This window comes from Peromyscus eremicus, chromosome 11, assembly GCF_949786415.1.
Source record: "Peromyscus eremicus chromosome 11, PerEre_H2_v1, whole genome shotgun sequence".
NCBI classification, from domain to species: domain Eukaryota; kingdom Metazoa; phylum Chordata; class Mammalia; order Rodentia; family Cricetidae; genus Peromyscus; species Peromyscus eremicus.
Window position 1 is genome coordinate 24,583,228 of NC_081427.1, and position 13,567 is coordinate 24,596,794.

At 41.6% G+C, this 13,567-nt stretch overlaps 1 protein-coding gene across 1 annotated transcript in view; it reads left to right on the forward strand.

Moving 5' to 3' along the window:
• The first annotated feature begins 1,883 nt into the window (after positions 1-1,883).
• Cdh6 (cadherin 6) overlaps positions 1,884-13,567 on the forward strand; it is a 135,095-nt gene continuing 123,411 nt past the window's right edge. Inside the window, exon 1 of the mRNA XM_059276492.1 lies at positions 1,884-2,046. The gene's annotated coding sequence lies outside the window, so the exon portion shown is untranslated. The remainder of the gene's footprint in view (positions 2,047-13,567) is intronic.

Genomic DNA, 13,567 nt, shown 5'->3' on the forward strand with positions numbered 1-13,567 from the left:
ATTTCACTATCATCCTTCATATAGCATAAAATCAGTTAATTTATACATCTGTCTGCTAAAGGCAATCTTACACAATGTATTTTTTATTAACATACTTGCATATGCTCCTGTATTCATTTATTATCACACATGCTAATAAATTATATAGGCACACATACTTTGTGGACACCCTGGTTGGCATATACACATCTAGGTCCTTCATCTCTTGTTCTTCCTGGCTTTATTACCTTAGACAGCATTCTTAACCTCTACCTTGCCTTTAGCAATCTCTTTCCTCTGTCTTTTTCAGCAGGAAAAAAAAAATCACATCATATTGACAAAAGAATGCCATCAAATAGTCTCCAAGAATCCGTTGTGAGCTGTAAAGAACTATACAGACCTACCAAGATAGTCTTTCAAATTAAGAAGTATGTAACCTGAGGGATGAGTAAATGTGAAGCAGCTGTCCGCTCCCTTAACCCTTTTCCACGGCAGTTCAAATGGCCACATGAAGGGAACATGTTCAGCCTCCTGTCTGCAAACTGAAGGCAGCTCCTCATCACAGGGATGTCTTTTCAAGTCTTTCCACCATCCATGTGCAGAACATCTGTGCTAGGACCGTTCCACATACAATTCTTTGAAACATCGGCTGCCTGGAAGAAATACTTTGATTTGTGCTTCATTAAAATGCCTGAACTTCTATTAGGGACACAAAAGATTTTCTAGTAAGAGCTCTCTTGGGAAGAAGACCAACCTCTAGCTAGTTAAATCACTCAGAAACCAAGTGGCTGGAATGTCTTTAGAGCACCAGGCAATGGAAATCTTGCTGAGAGCTTGCAGCATGCACAAACAGCTGGCTTGGGGTGTGACTGACCCCGGGTGAAACCATTGTGGTAATTAGATTTAATTTTCTTAATCCAACAGTGCCTGGCTGCAACGTGTCTATATCTTCTATGCAGAAAAGTCGTGATTCTCCTTTAACAATGCTTTGACGTAGTTAAGATTTCTGCAGCTTAGTCCCTTCACAGTAGAAGTCGTTTCTTGGCAAGTATAAGGATAGCCATCCAGACAGCTATGTGAACCAAGGAGTTTAACATAGACGTTGTCTGACTTCAGTAACTTCCCAGAAAGATCTCAAAACATTAAACAAGTCTTAAATACCAATATACACCTTAATCTGCAAATGTAGTGTATCCTGGTATCAGCTCATTTAGAAAGATGGATCAACCATGGAGACATTGGTGAGCCTGAGAGGTTTGGATTTGAACCGCTTCTACACTCTCGGGGGGGGGGGGGGGCATATGGCTTCATGCTACAGCACTCTATAGAGTTACCCACTCCAAAACAGAACCAGAGCTCCTGAAGCTAAAATAAATAAATAAATAAAAACCCGTGTTCTTGAAATGAAAGAAGCAAAGACATTCACGAATCTGTCTGCTCGCGTCTGTTTATGCTATAAAGAACAGCCGTCGGTATTGTTACCTCAGGAGACCGGGGTTATTTTATTCGCGTGCATGTTGTGCGTGCTGTCTCCCACAAACTGGCCCACAGCGCCACGCGGTACCATGTCCCCGGGAATCTTAATTGCCTGGTCTATTAGAAAAGAACATCCGACCGTTGCCGGTAATTGAACACGGTGCATTTTGATAGCATAAAAGAAAGATCAGATAGAGTCACACAAGTTCTCAGTATGTCTTAAGCCGTCCCCTAAAAAAAATATATAAGAAAAAAGAGGAAGGGGAAGCCTGGGGCTGCAGGAGTGTTCCAGAGAGCGAACTGCTCCGGACTTCAAACACTGGGAGTCATTCTGTCAAGGGGAGGGGGCGGGCGGGGGCAGGCACTGGGCCTCTGTAACAAAGTCCTCCTCTCTTTGCTCCCTCCCACTTCATTCACTTGCAAATCAGTGTGTGCCCACAAGAGCCAGCTCTCCCGAGCCATAACCTTCCCATCCCGAGAGCTGCAGTTCCAGCCACAGCAGCAAGAAGCACAGAGCCGGCGACCGTGGCGGAGGCAGGAGCATCCTGGGCTAGTTGCAGGGTGTCCCCAGGTTCCGGAAGGCGAACAGAGGTAGGTTCGGTCTCCGTTGGTAATGCGGGAGCTTGTGCGTACGTTTTCTGTCTGTCTTTCCTTCTCTTTCTTCTTTATATATACATGTCTTTAAATCAGTAGCGTTGATGGAAGCCAATCAGAGGAAGAGAGCGGTCCTCTGCGCCGGGTGTGTGCGGTGCGCGGAGTTGGGAGGGATGCTCAGCTGCGAGCCTGAGTGCGGGCGGGCGCGCGGGTCGGGCTGCTTGGTGGCGCTGCTGCCCCTGCCCAGGACCGGCGCCGCTTCCCGGGGAGCCTGGGCGCCTCTCCTCCGCCGCCTGGTAAGACCGAGCCGCCTAAGGGTTTGTGGGGGGTGGCAGGGAACAGTGCGGACTAGTGGAAGCTGCCGACGTCCTCTCCGTGGGGCTGGCAGAGGCGGCCAGCCGAGCTCCAGCTTTGCAAAGTTGGCTGGTCAATTACCAAGGGCGCTAGTGCGTGCAGGAGCGGTGGAGCCGTTTGGGGCTTGATTTATTTCCACCTACCCAACAATACAAGGGTCTGTGTGGTGAATGCTTGGGCCGAGTTACGCTTTTGGCTTCGAGAGTAACGCAGAAATTAATTCAGGTAGTCTGAAAACTCTGGAATGCTCCCAATAAGGAAAACTTACAGAGATGGTTTGGCTGAGAGAATGAGCTAAAGGAAACTGTTAGCTTGCATGTTCGGAGCAATGCCTGCAGGCTTCTATAGGACAGAAATGCTTAGGCTGCAAGGCAAGTCCGACACTGGACTTCGAAAATGGAGCACACTGTCCAGGGAAAAGTCATGTGGAAGACGCCGCTCTCCAGAGCTCTTCCACGGCTGTACGCGCGCGCACATGCACACACACACACACACACACACACACACACACACACACACACATCTGGGGAAGAATGCCTTCCTCTGACTGGAAAGCAGATCTGGTGCGCCTGATTTTAGGTATCAAATGCAGGAGCGGAGTTCCCAATGCGTTCATGTGGAATTTAATGCACCGTCCTATACTGCAGCAGAGCTGGGGTCACTTCCTCCGTAGTTATTCGCCTGCCAAGAGTTACGATCCATCTCGAGATGGGAGATGCTGGCGAGGTCAACGTGGTACTGAGGAATGTTGTCGCTGCTGCAATAAAATCCATATTTTATGGGAAGTTACACGCAGGTCTCAGTTTGCAAGGGGCTGGTCGCCTAACTTAAGTACTACTGAGAACATTCAAGAACCAGGAAGTTTAATCATGTGGAATGTTCACACATTTCTCTCTCCCACTCATTTTTTTTTTCCTATGAAGACACTTTCTTAGGATAGTCACTGCAAGCTGTATCAGCCTGTGTCTCTTCACTTTCACTTACTGAAGTCACACACTGTGGACCAGAAAAGATATTTCCCTTAACAGTGTGGCTGGGGTGTACTTATGTGTCTGGGGTGGGAGATGAATGCTAATTGTGAGCTTTCTTGGTGGTTAATTATCCAGGGGGGTGCAAACTCCTCCCTGTGATGCTAACAGAGCCAGAGATGTGGCTAGTTAATGGACAACTCCTCTCAGAGAATGAGTAACAGCCATGTGAATGATGGCCAAAGCTGGCTTATTTTCCTTCTTTTCTTGCTGACGGTTTTACCTGAAACTGGAAAACTCTCAGGGTTCTTCCTGCTTGGGGGAGTTCCAGGGGCGGATGGACAAACACCCTTCCCAATTTAGCTTGAGCACAGTCCTTTGTGTGTGAGCACTTGCGAGAGACTCTGGGTTTGGCATTTTGGAGAATCCAAAAGCCAGTTGTGACCAGACAGGGGATATGATAAAGCAGATGGCTTCATGATGTCATGAAGAGGGCAAAGTGCGTGCCAGGGGCCATATTTTCGTCGCAGCGCTAAGAAACTTAAACCCAACAGAGAACTGTGCCTCACTCTTTTCCCTTCAGTGTGTTCTAATTAACAAAGTGTTGGGGTGAAATAAAAGGTAGCTCTCTTCCTACCTGGTCTCATGGGTTGTGCCATACTTTGGAAGCAGAGGAAGTAATCAATGTCTTCAGAAAATACAAGGTAACAGAACATTGCTGAGAGAAAAATGCAATGATAGAACTCCACTGTATTTGTCCACAATTATCGTTTGCTGCCATTAGGAGGAAGTGACAGGCTGGTGTCTCCAGGGGGATTTCCAGACCCACTCCTGGTTGGCTTTTATGTCAATTTATTGCAATTACATTTCTCAGTGCTAACTCTGCAAGGATAATATATGGAACAAAAGCATTTCCTATCAATTTGTCTACTGCCAAAAAAACCTGTGCCTTGGCTCCACTCACCACCTTCCACCAGCTTTGCAAGGAAAAACTTGCTGTGAAACATCCTCCTCTCTCAGGGACAAAACTGTCCTGCAGAGTGCTTGGGACACTTGCTAGCAGCTGGCATGTCTAGAAATCACATCGTGAGGGATCACATGCCCCTTTACTGAAGCAACAAGTTAGAACAATGACTTTGGCAAGTCTAATTAGTGGTAATGGGATGACTGCCCCATCCAAGGATTAAAAACCGAGATAAACCGTGGAAAGCACCCACCTTCCTTGGGAATTTTTGTGTGGGCTCCCTTCCTGGATCTACCTGCTTTGTAGTTGTGGATGACAATGTATTATTAAGGCTTCATCTTTCCAGCTCCCGCAACCTTCTCGTTTAATTGGGAGGGACCTGTAGTGGACCACTCCAGGCCTCTGTCGTGCAGTTCAATTGCAACATAGATCTTACTATGGTAATAAGAGCTTATCTGCTTTTTCTTCATAGACAAGTTATTCTCCAAGCAGAACCTTTATTCATGTCTTAGGTCAAAACCATTGTCTGCCATTTCTCTAGTTCTCTTCATTAAAGGGACTTCTGAGGTATTTTCATCATTTTCTAAGTATCTTTTGGTTATTCAAAAGTCTACATATGGTTCCAAATCAAAGCAATAGCCAATTAACCATGAGCCTACCACTATCAAAATATACAAGATTTTCCTTATATATTTTCCTAGAACCTTGCCAAGGCTCTGCTTCCTAAATACCATCTTATCAACTATTAAGAATGAGCTTATAGTTATGGTTACAACCACTAAAGACTCTCACCACTAAAGAAACGTTTGGGGGGAGAAAACCCAGTAACTCATTTAGGGATCCATAAACACTCAGGGCTTGTGCTGAAAGAGAAGCATCTGAGGGTAAGAAGTCCCCAGTCAAATAAACCTAAGTTCCAAGGTGGTTAAGATACACATGATGCCCTTGTTCTGATTGTTATGTGTTATAATTGTTCTCTATGCTCTTTTAGGTAACTTCTTTCGAAAAAATATTTATTACATTTTTTCTTTTATTTGTGTGGTGTGGTGTGTGTGTGTGTGTGTGTGTGTGTGTGTGTGTGTGTGTGTGTTATACACACATGCCATGGCACCTGTGTAACTCAGACAGCTTGTAGGAGTAGGTTCTCTGCTTCCACCGTGTGGATTCCCAGGATCAAAGGCAAGTCATTAGGCTTGGCTGCAAGTGCCTTTACCCACTGAGCCATCCTACCGGCCCTAGATAACCCCCCTCTTTAAAGGCTTCTCCTGGAGCTTGGAGTTAGATAAGTTCCGGGGGGTGAATCAGCTTTTTCGGCTGACAATCTTCAGCTTTCCACTTGCAATTGAAAAATCCGTTCAGAAGTTTGAAATGTGTTGCAAATGAGATAACACCCTGCAGAAGCCTTGGCCTTGGCCTTGCTTAGTCACTGCAGCCATTCACCAGGCCCATCAGAATTAGGGTCTCATTTATGACAATGACAAGTAATGACTCAGTCTGAATTGCATTTTTCATAGCGTCTGTGCCTAACCAGTGTCTACCGAGGAGCCTACCTCATTTGCTTCACACAAAGGTGAGAATGTAGATAATCAAACTTTCGGGGGCTCCACTTGTTTCTTAATAATGATTCTTAAATTCAAAGACTCAAGAACATTATGGAAATAGGTGATCTGCAGACAAAAAAGAAAGTTAAACAATCATGCCCACAGGGGAGAGGAAAGAGAGAGAGAGAGAGAGAGAGAGAGAGAGAGAGAGAGAGAGAGACAGAGAGAGAGAGAGAGACCACTTGTGAAAATGTTCTACAAACTAGGGAAGAAATGCAGAAATGTAGGTTGATCTTGTTCTATTTTATCTTTATGTTTCCATAGGGATGTCTATCTGCATCTTAAGATAAATGGGATATGTGGACACATTCTTGGATATAAACTGTAATGGTTTTGTTTGAACTTGCTCTTGTAAAAATTAATTTGCCTATAGTTTTAAAAGTTCCTCTTTAGGGGAAAGGTTCCTATTTTCAAAGCAATCCTATGAGAAACTTCAGATTTCCCCTAACTATTGAACTAACTGAATATAGTCCTTGGAACACTATCAACCACAAAGTAGGAACATAAGGAACATGGGAGAAAGTGTAAGTAATCTTTCAGAAAGTTGGTTCATTTACTAGATGAAAAACAGTCAGATTGTTTAAGCCAAAACAGTTTGGCCCGAGGGAAGCAACTTCAGCCAGTAGTCTAGCTGCTCAAGACTAGACTATTCAGGGAACTTCCAAGACTTCCAGTAAAAACACCTGCTGTATGAGGATTATCTCAAGAGCACCTTCATAAATGTTTCATTGATGTGTGTGCAGAGGGCCTTGTCTCCCATCCACACAGATTTCTAGAAATCCTTCCACTTCGTTTCATTAATATCTTGACATGAACACTGTTGAGTCCCCAATTTCTCTAGCAGTCACACCACCTTGCTGAGATTTATAAGAAGGGTTTAATTAAAATCACAATGTTACTATTAAAATTTGATTTGCAATATTTGGCAGCATAGGTCAAAAGCTTCTAGCAGCAGATAGGCAGTGCTCTCATGGAAGATGAAGATCATAATGCTAGCATGCCATGGGGTCTAATTTATCTTCACAACTCATCATTTGAGAGCACACCGTGTCTTTCTATAATTTCCTAAATAAGTAGGTCTGACCAAAGATGTTCAAGAAACCTAATAAGTTACAGGAATAAAATACAGAAATAAGAAAAGTTAAGCTGAGGACAGGGCCAAGACAGACACAGATAGAGGTGAATTCCATGGACGTTGGAACACAAGAATCACAATAGAATGAAGTGTGCCTGTTTCACACGGGAGCTACTTCTTCCTCATAAGCATAGTGCTTTAAGCACAATTGCACCCTTAGCATGCTAGTACTCATTGCTGGTCTCTACTGTGGAATGCAAACCTGAAAATCAACCTTTAAAAAATTACCACCTAAAGAGATGATCATGGCATGGTTATAAATTAACCAGATGAGTATTTTTTTAATGTGGTCAGATATTCATCAGAATCAAGAAAGTGTTTTCTTAGTACTTTAAAGACTAGTAACTCTTCCCCTCCTCATCTCTTTATTATCCTACAAGCCAGACAGACGACAATGTATAGTCTTTGGAGGCGTGCAAGCCAAGAATAAAATAGTAATTCAGACAAAAAAAATACTCGTTCCCCGTTGTGTATGGTATAGTGAACGAAAGACTGAGAAGGTGGCTCCCCCAGTACCTCCACAATTGGTATGGAGGACTTTTAAGTTTACAGTATCATAATTTATATGTGTGAGAAAGAGGATTTAAAAACATATAAAGAGAGAGAGGTTCAGAATTTTTATTTATTTTATGTATTGAAATATTTTGTCTGTGTGTGTGTGTGTGTGTGTGTGTGTGTGTGTGTGTGTGTGTGTGTGTAACACATGCATGCCAGGTGCTTGCAGAGGTCAAATAAAGACATCCGAACCCCTGGAACTGGAGTTACCGATGACTATGAGCTGCCATGTGGGTCTGAATTCAGGTTCTCTGCCACAGCAACAGGTGCTCTTTAATGGTCGAACCACTCTCCAGTCATTGAGTTCAGAATTTGTATGTGTCCAAGTAATTATAATGATGAACTAAGCTTTACTGAACTTTTCCATAAAGTCATGCAATGTTTTGTTTGTTTGGTGGGTTTGACAGAATATCACTCTGTAAACCCACGTTGTACTGGAACTCACTATATAGCCCAGGATGGTCCATAGCAACCAGCTACACTCGGCCTATCTTGTACTAGGATTACAGGCAGGAGCCAGTGTGCCTGGCTAAAATATCAGTTTGGGGGCTTTTGTTCTGTTTGGTGGTGTGGAGTTTAAACCTAGGGCCTTCTACATGCCAGGCAGGTCTACCACTGACACATCCCCCCAGTTTTATGATGCATTTTGCATCATAACAATCAGACAGTAAATCAAAAGGGAAATCTAATGTGTGTTTCCTCTTTACTCAGCCCTTTCTTAGTTTGAATTTCCAGGGAATCTCCCTTTGAGCCAAGCACTTAATGAATGTGCTGTTAGCAAACACTTGTGATGTCTTAGAAGTGAAAGTGTGACTCTCTCTGAGAAATATTGAGCAGCAGAGGGCATGGGAATGATTTGATTATTTTGACCAGAGCCAGGCAAAGTTTAAGGCTAAGGAAAATGTTTCTAGGTTACTCGATTTTTTAAACTGCATTTGTAATCATACATTAGCGTTTATAAACAGTAAAAAAAAATCATATTTGTGTGAACATAATTATCTTCTCCTGCCATGAGAGATAGTTTCATTGGTGAAGGAAGCACTTTGAGAAAGTAGCTAAAACTGAAAACCATTCATTTCACTGATGGCAAGAAACGGCCCAGTTTCATAGTACCTCTAAGCACATCGGTCCCATATCTTAACAATAACAACTCAGTATGCCCAAGGCAATTAGGATGCTGAGTAGAGCTGAGTAAGAATGTATTTATAGGGTTGAGATGGTCAATTGGTCAGGAAAGTGCTTGCTGTACACCCATGAGGACCCGTGTTCGATCTCCAGCATCAGCACCCATATAAAAAGCTGTGCATGATCTGGACTGTGATCCCAGCACTGGGAGGAAACAATCTGATCCCTAGATCTCACTAGTCAGCCAATGAAGCCTTATCAAAGAGGTCCAGATCCAAGATCCCAGTGAACAGACACAGTAATGACATTCAAGGTGGCCCTCTACCATCCCTAAGTTCACACACTGAAAGAATGTATTTCGATCCTCCCCCATGTGATAAGTAAGAGAAGTTATTTGCTTCTTCTATAAACACATTATCATTACTTTATTACTATCACTGTATAATATTTGCTCTGAATAGCTTAAGAAGTGGGGGGGGGGGTCCTGCATAGCCCCGGATGGACTTAAAAGCCCCATGTATCTAAGGGCTGCTTGAATTCCTTCTCTTCCTGCCCCTACCTCCCAAGCGATGGGGATTACAGAAGGCATGCATAAGGCCTGGCTCTGAATGGATTCTTCTCAAAGTAAAATTTCATATGCATACTCACATAAATCCAGAAAGAGCAAAGAAAGAGAAAAAAATAGTGTGAGAGAGGGAGAAAGAAGCCATCTTAACAACATGGTCATTGTATGTACTGACAGAGATGGGCCACCATTACCCTTTATTCTCTCTACCGCCACTTTTAAAAAGTCATGTAGTTCATCCAGCCTCCAAAGGAAGTTTGATAATTAGACATATAATCAGATAACGTGAGGCATGAGAAGGCTCTTGGAGACTTCATCCCAGACTGGCCATTTCCATATGAGATAAGTGATAAGCAGGGAGATGCACTGTGACTTATCTGTGGATGTACTACATTCATTTTGTTCTTTAATCTCTCTCCCTCTTCTATATCTTGGGATCTAGTCGCTGGATTTCATTGCTCTTTGTCATTTCTACTTAATTCTGGCATTAAAAATTAAACAGGAAATACATCTATGGGACTGTTGTTTGTATTCCGTGGAGGTGCTGGCATGGAAACTTACCGATAAAAATAAAGATACAAGCTTCTTCTAGATTTTTGTGTTTCAACATCCTTTTCAAACTATTGCAAAGAAAATATTTAATACCTCCTTCAAAGTTTTATTCCTGTTTGGGTGCTGGTGATACGCTTTGAGATTTGGTTTATTTGTAACAACCTGATGGCAGTTTTTTGAATGATCCTTATCCAAATAAATGACTCTTCCAGATATTCAAAGTCAAGTGTCCATCTTTCAAAAGTAAATTTGCTGGTTAGTGATCAGATATGAAAATTAAATGGCAACCTTTTCATAAACCTCCATTCATTCTATTTTAAGAACTCCAACAATGACCTTCCTTTGGAGTCGGAATGTCAGTTCTTTCATGAGAGTGTATGTATGGATAAATTATGCTGGGTTTTACCTTGGCAAGATTAAAATCTGGCAAGCAATTCAATGTCAACTCTTCCCCCTTTTAAAAAATAAAACTGTTAATGTTCCATGAAATCCAAAAGCCTTATGACCAATGGGTTGTATAATGAATGTCTTCATATTGAAAAATGAAGCCTCGCTTGCTTCCTTCTTATATGGATGAGCAAAAAAATAAAGGCAACTTTTAATTATAGAAGAGGCAAAAAGACAAACTATACAAAACCATTGAACCAACAGGTATCCTTGGGTCCTGTAATTATATCATACATGGGGATAGAGCTCAGTGGCACACGTGAGCAAAGCCCTAGGTTCATTCTCTAGTCCTGGAAAAAAATAAGCCTATAGATACTAATTCTAATATTTGGAACCAAAGTGATCTTTGACTACATTAACATGTCCTCTAAAAATGTGCTTTTCCAAGATGATGGCCAGAATGTGTTGCAAACAATTAATTTTCCCCATTTGATTGTATAATGGATTATTCAGCAAGCAATGACAAGTTTTAAATCTATGTCTAAACTAATACACAAGAGCAAACACATCTCATCTTAACAAAATAAATAATAAAAGAGATGTCTTTTTTCCATGAAAATAAACTTCATATACTTGTGGACAAACAAAAAAATCTCTAAAGTGTTGATTTGTATTTTAATGTATGCATTTTTACTTTTAAAAGTGACAGTTCTCTAGGGTATAATATAGCTTTCATCCATGAAAGCAAGTGTATCATGCTTTTAACTGCAGGAATAAAAAAGAATTTTATTAATCTATCATCTACCTTGTAAAATGTTTGAAACTGCTCAATTTCACATTCAAATGAAATATTCTGAGTTCTCCTTAGCAACATATCCTAATTCAATACTGATCAGAGCAGTGTGTGGTCAGACTAAGAAATCACCAATGCAAAATGACCGAGCTCACCATGACTACTACATCGCTGATGAACCCTAATGTGGACCACATCAAGCTACTGTATCTCCTTGCAATTATCCTCAAATTAAGCTGCTTGCTTAAAAGTACCTAGTTGGGATTTTGCTAGTGTTTCATAAAGAATTAATTCTACAGGGGAGCCTTCTGATACATCAATGCCAATTTCATCTACTGACTTCACTCCTTTTATCAAAACAAGAGATGTTTGGAGCAGGTCCTGATTAAACTAGCTGAAGGAAGTAGGACCACTTACAGTTACTCTCCTCAAGAGAAGGAGGCTCTCCTCCATCACCCCCATATACCAAAGTACCAGCTGTGCTGCACATCTTTCCAGCTGAAGGAAATGTAAACATGCCAAACACAGCTCCTAGACCTGCATTTAAAAAAAAAAATTAATGCCATATATCTTAATCATGTTTCCCCTCCCCCAACTCCCCCTGCCTCCTAACTCACCTAACTTCATCTTTATGTTCTTTCTCTTTCTCTTTAGAAAATAGACACATACAAACAAAAACAGGAAGCACACAAGCAAATAAACTCTTCAAAAACGCAAAAAGGAAATTCAAAATAAACAAGCGAAAGACTTATAAGACAAAAGGCCCTAACAAAGCAAAATGAAACAAAAAGTCTACAAAAATACCATTGAGTTTGTTTTGTGTTGACCGATTTCCCCTAGGGATAGGGGCTGCCCCGACATGTGGTTAATATACCCACCCAGTGACCATCCTTTGGAGAAAACTGATTTTTTTTTCCCTTTGCCAATGATATCAATTGTGGATGCTATACTCCTAAATATCTTTAGAAGGAGCACAGTAGTTTATAAAACAAACCAACAAATGAAAACTTTGCCAGCTTTTGAATTGAATTTAAATGAACATATACTTGGTTTGTTGTTGTTGTTGTTTTGTCCTGAAAAATAATGAAATCATTTCAGAGATGGCCACAAACAAGTATTGGGCAGTGTGCAGCATGAATGTTGATAATCAAAATGACCACTTTCTCCCCAAACAGATACTAAATGGGGACAGTGGCTTTATTTAAACATGTAGATTAGAGATACATAGGAAAATAAAAGGTTCTCAAGCAACTCAATTTAATGTGATCTCATGAAAGAGTTTAATACAATGGACACAAAAAGGAGAAATTATTGCAAGGTTGGGCTAGATGAACTGGGCACCCTAGAGCCAAAGGTGGATTCGCACCCTGATCTTCTGAGCACTAATAGAGCATATGTTGGCTTCCCCATTTGTCACTACACTAAAATGAGACTTTTAAATGACTTACTTCCTCCTTCTTTCACGACATCATGGTCTTTTCATCATGGTTGATTAGAAATACCAGTCACCGAAGACAAGGGCCAAAGTTTCCCTGTTTAATAATTAAGGAACGTGTGCTAACATCCACGATGTTATGAAAAAGTACTTTAAAACCAGGAGTGAAATTTAGACTGTGCTAAACTCAACAATTCCGAGATGCAGCCACAAGGCTCTGTATGCTAAGGAGATCCTGTGCTTGTCACACACTTTCCAATTTAGGTTTTACCTGATTGACAAGTGTTCCTAAGAATGATATTCAGCTGAGAGTTTTGGGAAAATTCATTATTTGACTCTTTGCACAGCAAAAGCCCTTCTGATACAAATAGAAGATGCTCTATGGAATAGATAAATCTAGGTTGGGGGGAAATGAGAAAATGGCTTTAAAATATCGCATGCCAGTCACAAGGTCAGAATTTTAGGATGTCGGCAGCAGTAGTGACCCAGCACAGAGTAAGGGCACACACAGGAAGTGCTTGCTGGGTGAAAATCACGCGCGAGCTACAAAAAACTCTCTGGAAGAAATGTTTTTCGGATGTATTTTCTTTAAAGCCCATTCATGCTCGTGAAAATATAATTTGTCTAGCCTGTGCTGATGACTTGATTCTTAATAACTGACTCATTTAAAGGGAGTCTCTTTCAAAGTGAACTCTGGCCATGGTGTCCTGAGAGCCAGAGGGCCTGAGGTTAACAGGCTGCCTACCCTTCACAACCAAGCCACCTGACCTTCTTCTTCCTCCAGGAAGGCTTCATACCAAAGTCGGTCTTAAGCATGGTAGCCTGGAGCCTGATTAACAATTTATGCTTTCCTAAGCAGATTACAGAGTCTGTCATTTTGGTTTCTTTAATTCTTAATTTGTGTTTGGAGACTGAACATACTCCTGGGTTTATGCTTTTCGTATACTTTTATTTTGAGAAATCAAACATAATTTAAACGTTGTCCTCCCGAGAATTTTTACCTTTACAGTGTTAGTGTCCGCGTGTAGACTCAGATTCCCCTCTGATAGACTACTTGGTGGGTACATGACGTTTTGCCTCTTGT